We start from the raw sequence: 6,264 nt of genomic DNA on the forward strand, positions 1-6,264 counted from the left end.
TTATTAAGCAATGCATGACTGTACAATTTATACTTTTAAAATAATGTAATAAATTAAAGTTAATAATAAAGGGAGAAGGGGGAAGGAAAGTGCTTTAAGGCAACCATTGTGCCTGAATGTTGCCCCTGGCCAGTGATCTGGGAAGCCAGCACAGGTGCTGCTGGCTGAGATTCTTCTGATCTTTAGAACCTACATCTTATGACCAAAAACAATAACAAATCCAAGAAAAGGGAGAGGTTGGGCTGTTATCTACTAACGTTCTCCTTCATAATAGCATTTTCAATGAAACCAGTAGAATGGTTACTGCCTAACAAGGACCAAGTAGACAAATCTATTCTTTTCCTTCCCTCTTAGAAAGCATTATATAACTGTGGGAGTGTTTCCCAAACTCAGTATTCCTGGAAGAAGAGCACTGTTTAAGCATTTCGAGTGGGAGAAGAAATGCTGGTGGATTAAATTAGGCCCCTGGAAGTATCTGAACAAATCTGTTCTTCCCTCCTCCCTCTCGCCTCTTCCTCCCTGCTTTCCTCCCTTGTCTCTTTCCTCCTTTCTCCCTCCTTCTCTCTCTTTCTTATGTTCTTTCCTCCTTTATTTCTTAAAATTTTATTTATTTAATATTTTAAATTATTTTATTCAATTATTTGGATTGCAGGTAAAGAAGTGAGCAATTTAGTCTTTAAATTATATTCTTCATTGATTTATAGTAAGATATATATTACAATGGAAATCACAGAATATTCTGTATCACTTTACATTTAAAACCAAAAGTCCATTTGGATGTCTACCACGTTAGAACTTATAGACTTTTCTCAGTTTATGCTGAATTCAGCTTGCATCTTAGTTTTTTGTTTTATCTCATACTTTGGGGAATCACATATATTTCAGCAAATCAGTTACTTCTGTTGAGCAATTTATTATAGAGACTTTTCCTAAAAGCTGTTAATCACTCTTCAAGTGAAAAGAATCATACATATCCATGAGTCCAATTAGCACACAGTGGGGAGTTAGTAAGTAATTAGTTGATGTTAAATAATAGAATTCCCAGAAGACAGCATCCTATGTCCTAAATGTTTTGGGGGCTTTTCCCAGTTGTGAGAGCTTTTTGTGTCTTTTCTCCTCTCTCTTGAAGAGTTAGAATGTGGCTGGTAATTATCTTTCATTTTTATCTCTACGTTGGATACCATGGTAGTTTTCTAACTTTGGAAATCTTTACCTCTAAGGTTAGGGTCTTCCCACATAGTCTTTTCTTAGAAAGTTCAGCCTTTTCCCCTTTGGGATGGGTACATTTATGTACTATAAACATTTTTATGATCCTTGAGTTCTTGAAACCAGGCACCACACTTATGGACTAAGCAATATCCTTAAATGCCAAGATCATCAGCAGAACAAACTGGGATGCTTCCCATGTTCATGGGCAGGTGTTCTATAGCCCGAGATACTAAGTACTGACAATACAAGCTTTCTGGAGGAGCCCTCTGTGGGCAAAGTCCTTGACTGGGAACCAAGGTCACATTGCCTGCTTGCTTCCTCCTCCTCTCTGGGAACCCTGTTACTATGGTGATGGGGAAGAGAATGCTGAATTGGGAGACCACTGGAAAAATATTGCAGTTGGCTATACCAGGTATTTTAAATTGACTTTTTATTTTTGCAATCATTTTACATGTAAGAAAAGTTACAAAGATAGTTACAGAGAGCTCCCATGTACCCCTCACTCATTCCCCCCCCCCCAACGTATATTAGCACGGTACACTGTCAAAACTGAGAGACTGACATTGGCATGTTGTTATCAACTAAGCTTCAGACTTTATTGGGTTCCAAGTTTTTTCATTGATGTCCTCCTTCTGTTCCAGGATCCACTTTAAGGATCTATAATGCCTTCAGTTATTATGCCTCCCATCTCTCCAGCACGCCCCCAAGCTTTCTGCATCCTCTAACAATTTCTCAGTCTTTATTTTAGAAAGGGTTGTAATCTGCCCAGAATGTTATAAAAGTTTACTCCTTTGAGTGAGGTTGAGTTGTTGCATTATTGCTTCTTTTGTGTTTGCTGTGGCTCCTATGCAGATAAAATAGTCCTCAAGACTCTTAAGACGGGCAAATGATGTGTCTGATATGTTTGCTTCATGTGAATCCTTTGACAGTAGGCAGTCATGACAACCAAGAAGGGCATGTTTCTGGCTGGTAAGCACATAATCTTAGTTCTGACTTAACTAATTGTACAAGTAATTTAAACCTTCAATTCCAAAGTATCCACATAGTTTTATGCCACCATGACAGATTGTGTGAAATGGGTTTTCCCCCTCTCCACCTTCAGTACTCTACAAATAGATAGTAGTTTCCTCTAACGAGGTTCTTTAAACAATCTGTTGATACCACCCCACAAGCTCCATGCCCCAATCTGTTGTTTGAGCTCCAACTATTTAAGTGTTGAAGTTGTTGCCGAAGCAGAATGTCCAAAATCAATCTTGCTGCTTGATTTTTGTCACCACCTCTCCATAACATCTGTTTTGAATTCTAAATTGAACAGTTATTTTGAAAGTGCTCTGTGTTATCCTCTTTACATTAAGCTAAGAGTACACACTTTGGAAACAAAGAGACTGAACTCAGATTCTAGCTCTGCCGCCCACACCAAGACTTCAAGCAACTACTTACCTTCCCTGAGCCCCCAGTTCCTCATCTGTAAAATGGGGCAACAGGTGGTCTTCTGGGTTGGATTTTCAAAACCTTTAATATTTTCTGAGTTGTTCTCTTTGTATCTATTTGCTATTACCCTGCGGTTAGCCAGGAATGAAACACTCTAAACACAGAGATAGCTGCTTCTGGTTCTCTTTCTCCTCCAACACCGTCAAACACCTGGAGAATAAAAAGCACAGGTGAAGGTAAAAGGGATGCATGACCATTCGCCAAGTGTTTGCCAACGCTGGTTTCATATGGACCCCTGCCTGGAATGGGCTGGGCCCTGGGGGCTGGCAGGAGGAGCATTTTGCAGCTAATTGGGTGGTGGGTGGAACGGTTAGCAAGCTGCTCTGTTTGTGCAAACATCAAGTTTGTATCCATTGCTGTTGGGTTCTCATGTGGGGATTCTCTCCAGAGAGTGGGGCTCCCTTCATGTCCTCATGTCCCTCTGACCACCCTCTGTGGACTCTGCCTTCACATGTAATCCCTGAAAATGTACCCTGGACCCGTCACAGATCTGATTCATACTTCATATGTTAACTAACACACTTTTACCACTATTTCTAGTGCTCTACAGAGGTAAACTTAAGCTGTACCACCAGTCTAAAAATATATTCACATTTTTAACTATTGTTTTTCCATTTAAGAATCCATGTTTGTGAAGAAGATTCTCACAGCTCTCCTGACTACAAATGTTGTGGACAGTAACTAAGAGAGGACTCTTTGGGTTCCCCCACCCCGATTTGTCATCTGATGCTCCTACTTTAAAGCATTAGTTTGCCTGTTTGATTCAACACATGTTTAGTGAGTACTTATTCTGTGGCAAGCACAGTGCTGGGCAGTGCTGCTGTGTGCATAAAGAAATAACTTTGGAAAGCACTTGGCATAGTACTTGATATGTGTTCAATGCTAAAAATGATTGCATTCCTTCCCCTCTCCTTTGTCAACAGTCAAATATTGATCTATTGATCAGAGTGATTAACAGTGTCTAGTGCAGTGGCTATCCTGTCTATACAACAACTCAAAGAAGAAATACTGAAATATTCATGCTATTTCTCTTTCCAACTCTCTACTATTTAAAGAAATATATGGGGTCAATAAAGCAAGGGGTTAAAAGGGAGGAGGTAGTGTCAAACAACTTCTTTTGAATCCCATTCCATTCTTACCATGTGTTCACCTTGGTCAAATTACTCAACATTTTGCTCAGTGGCTAAGTGTCAATCCATGAACCAGGAGGTCATGTTTTGATTCCCTGTCAGGGTAACATGCCTGGGTTGTGGGCTCGATCCCCAGTGTGGGGTGTGCAGGAGGCAGCAGGTCAATGATTCTCTCTCATCATTGATGTTTCTATCTCTCTCTCTCCCTCTCCCTTCCACTCTGAAATCAATAAAAATATATCTTTTTAAAAATTACTCAACATTTCTGAGCTTCAGTTTTCTCATCTATGAAACTGGAATTTCAACAGTAACTATTTCATAGAGAAGTAAAGATTAAATAAATTGATAGATCTAGAACCTTTGTCATAGTGACTGACATACAAAAAAAGTACTCAATAAATGGTAGGTGTTATTATCATTAGTATAAATATTATTTTCTGGGAAATGATTATTAATTATTTCATAAGGTCTTAATAAATCAAGCTACTTTAAGAGAGTTGTGCAACATTTAGCTTTCCACAAGAGGTAGTTTTCTGAGTCTATTTTTTTTTTTTTTAGTTTTCTCAGTCTAAATGCTCTATTTTCAAAGTAGCTGCATAAATCTATTTTCCTGTATATTCCATTGGAGGATCTGAATAAGCTGGATGATGCTATTTGCTCCAGGGACCACCATTCTAAGTGTTTAAATAACTTGTCATCCAAAGAGAATGAAAGAGTAGCATAGTTTGTGAGGGAAATTTGTCTTTCTCATCAAACAGTGCATTTCTGAAACATTTCTATCTTGGACAAAGAAATCACAACAGTTACTTACTCCCATTGAAATGGAAATATTACCTAGAATTATAGTTATTATTGTCTAATTTGAATACTTGATAAATGAGTGGAGAAACTAGGAGAGAGAAAGAAATGATAGGTGGTGTTAGGAATAAATTCATAAAAGACTAAACTTCAAAGATTAATTTGGTGGCTATTTGTAGTATGATTAGAAGGAGAAAAATCCCTAGAGGAAGATTGTTAAGGTAATTATTTGTAATCTAATCTGATTTTCTTTTCTTGAGGGAGCCATAAAACTGGTAAATTGGGGATTTTAAGCAATTAATTAATATCCTGCCTTAATCCTTAAAGAACACAGAGTGGCTTAAGACCTGAAATATTATTCTCATTAGAAACTTTGGGTTTGATTATAATCTAATTCCTTCCTTCCTTCCTTCATTCATCCTCCCCATATGTATTTTTTTTTATAATTCTTTATTGTTGAATGTATTACATATGTCTCCTTTCTTCCCCCTATTGATCACCTCTAACTCACCCCCACCCCCCTTCCCCAGGACCTCACCGCCCCATTGTCTGTCCATGGGCCATACATATATGCAAACAAGGTCTTTGGTTGATTACTTCCCACCCACCCACCCTCGTATTTATTGATGATCTACTGTGTGCCAGGCACTGTGTTGTTGCATGTCTATTGGTTGGTAATTTGATCATGGCCTTGGCCCTGTTGAACATACCACCCATTTCTAGCTGATGAGAAATTCGGTGTACCATTTTGTCCTATCCTGGGTTTAATCCAAACATGTTTCACACTGTAAAGTTTGTAACAAACTTCTTTGGTTTAGAACACAGGTGCACTTCTAATCATCTGAAGATGGCAATCTTATGGAGAGAAACAGATTACCATCCCAGGGAGACACTGCTCAAGGTGGAAGCTCCGTGGGAGACCCAGGTCTTGGGAGGCAATTAGTCACCATGATGAATATTGCCAAATAGCTAAGTGTATTCTTTCTAGTGTAACTCACCAGGGTGGTTAAAATTAAGAGGCCAATAAATGGCTTGGTGAATTTGGCTTACCTCATTCAGCCAAAGGTTTTAGAGAAAAGGCAGAAAATGAATAAATTACTAGCACTGGGGAATATTGTTATTTGTGGCAGCTATAGCTATAGCTAACATTTACTGAAGGCTCTGTGCCAGCACCATGCTGAGTGTTTTATGTATATTAACTTGTTAAATCCCCAAATATTATATCCTGCTTCCCTTTATGGTCTTCTTTCTCTGCAATCTTCTTCTAGGTGTAGCATATCTGAACTGTATCAAATGCGTCTGCCAAAATTTGTCATAAAACTTAGAAAAAGAAAGAAGTGAATAAAACAATAGTATAGTTAGATGGAGTGGATTATGCACATGCTTCCAGAAGTTTTATTTAATTGCATTAGTGCCAGCTTGAGGTCCATGTATAGATGCATGTCTTCATGTGCCCTTGACTGAAATTGAACCTGGGACCTTCAGTCCACAGGCTGATGCTCTATCCACGGAGCCAAACCAGCTAGGGCTCACAGCTAACATTTATATAGCAATTGTTATGTCCCAAGCACTGTCCTAAATAAGTGCTTTATATTTGTTCATTTTTGTGATGTTCAAACAAAGGCATGGACATATG

General features: G+C 38.6%; 1 pseudogene; it reads right to left on the minus strand.

Annotated features, from left to right (window-relative positions):
• Positions 1–2,774: 2,774 nt before the first annotated feature.
• The window catches only part of LOC129147177 (phosphatidylinositol 3-kinase regulatory subunit beta-like), a 34,520-nt pseudogene continuing 31,030 nt past the window's right edge, over positions 2,775–6,264 (minus strand).

This window comes from Eptesicus fuscus, chromosome 18 (genome assembly GCF_027574615.1).
Source record: "Eptesicus fuscus isolate TK198812 chromosome 18, DD_ASM_mEF_20220401, whole genome shotgun sequence".
NCBI lineage: Eukaryota > Metazoa > Chordata > Mammalia > Chiroptera > Vespertilionidae > Eptesicus > Eptesicus fuscus.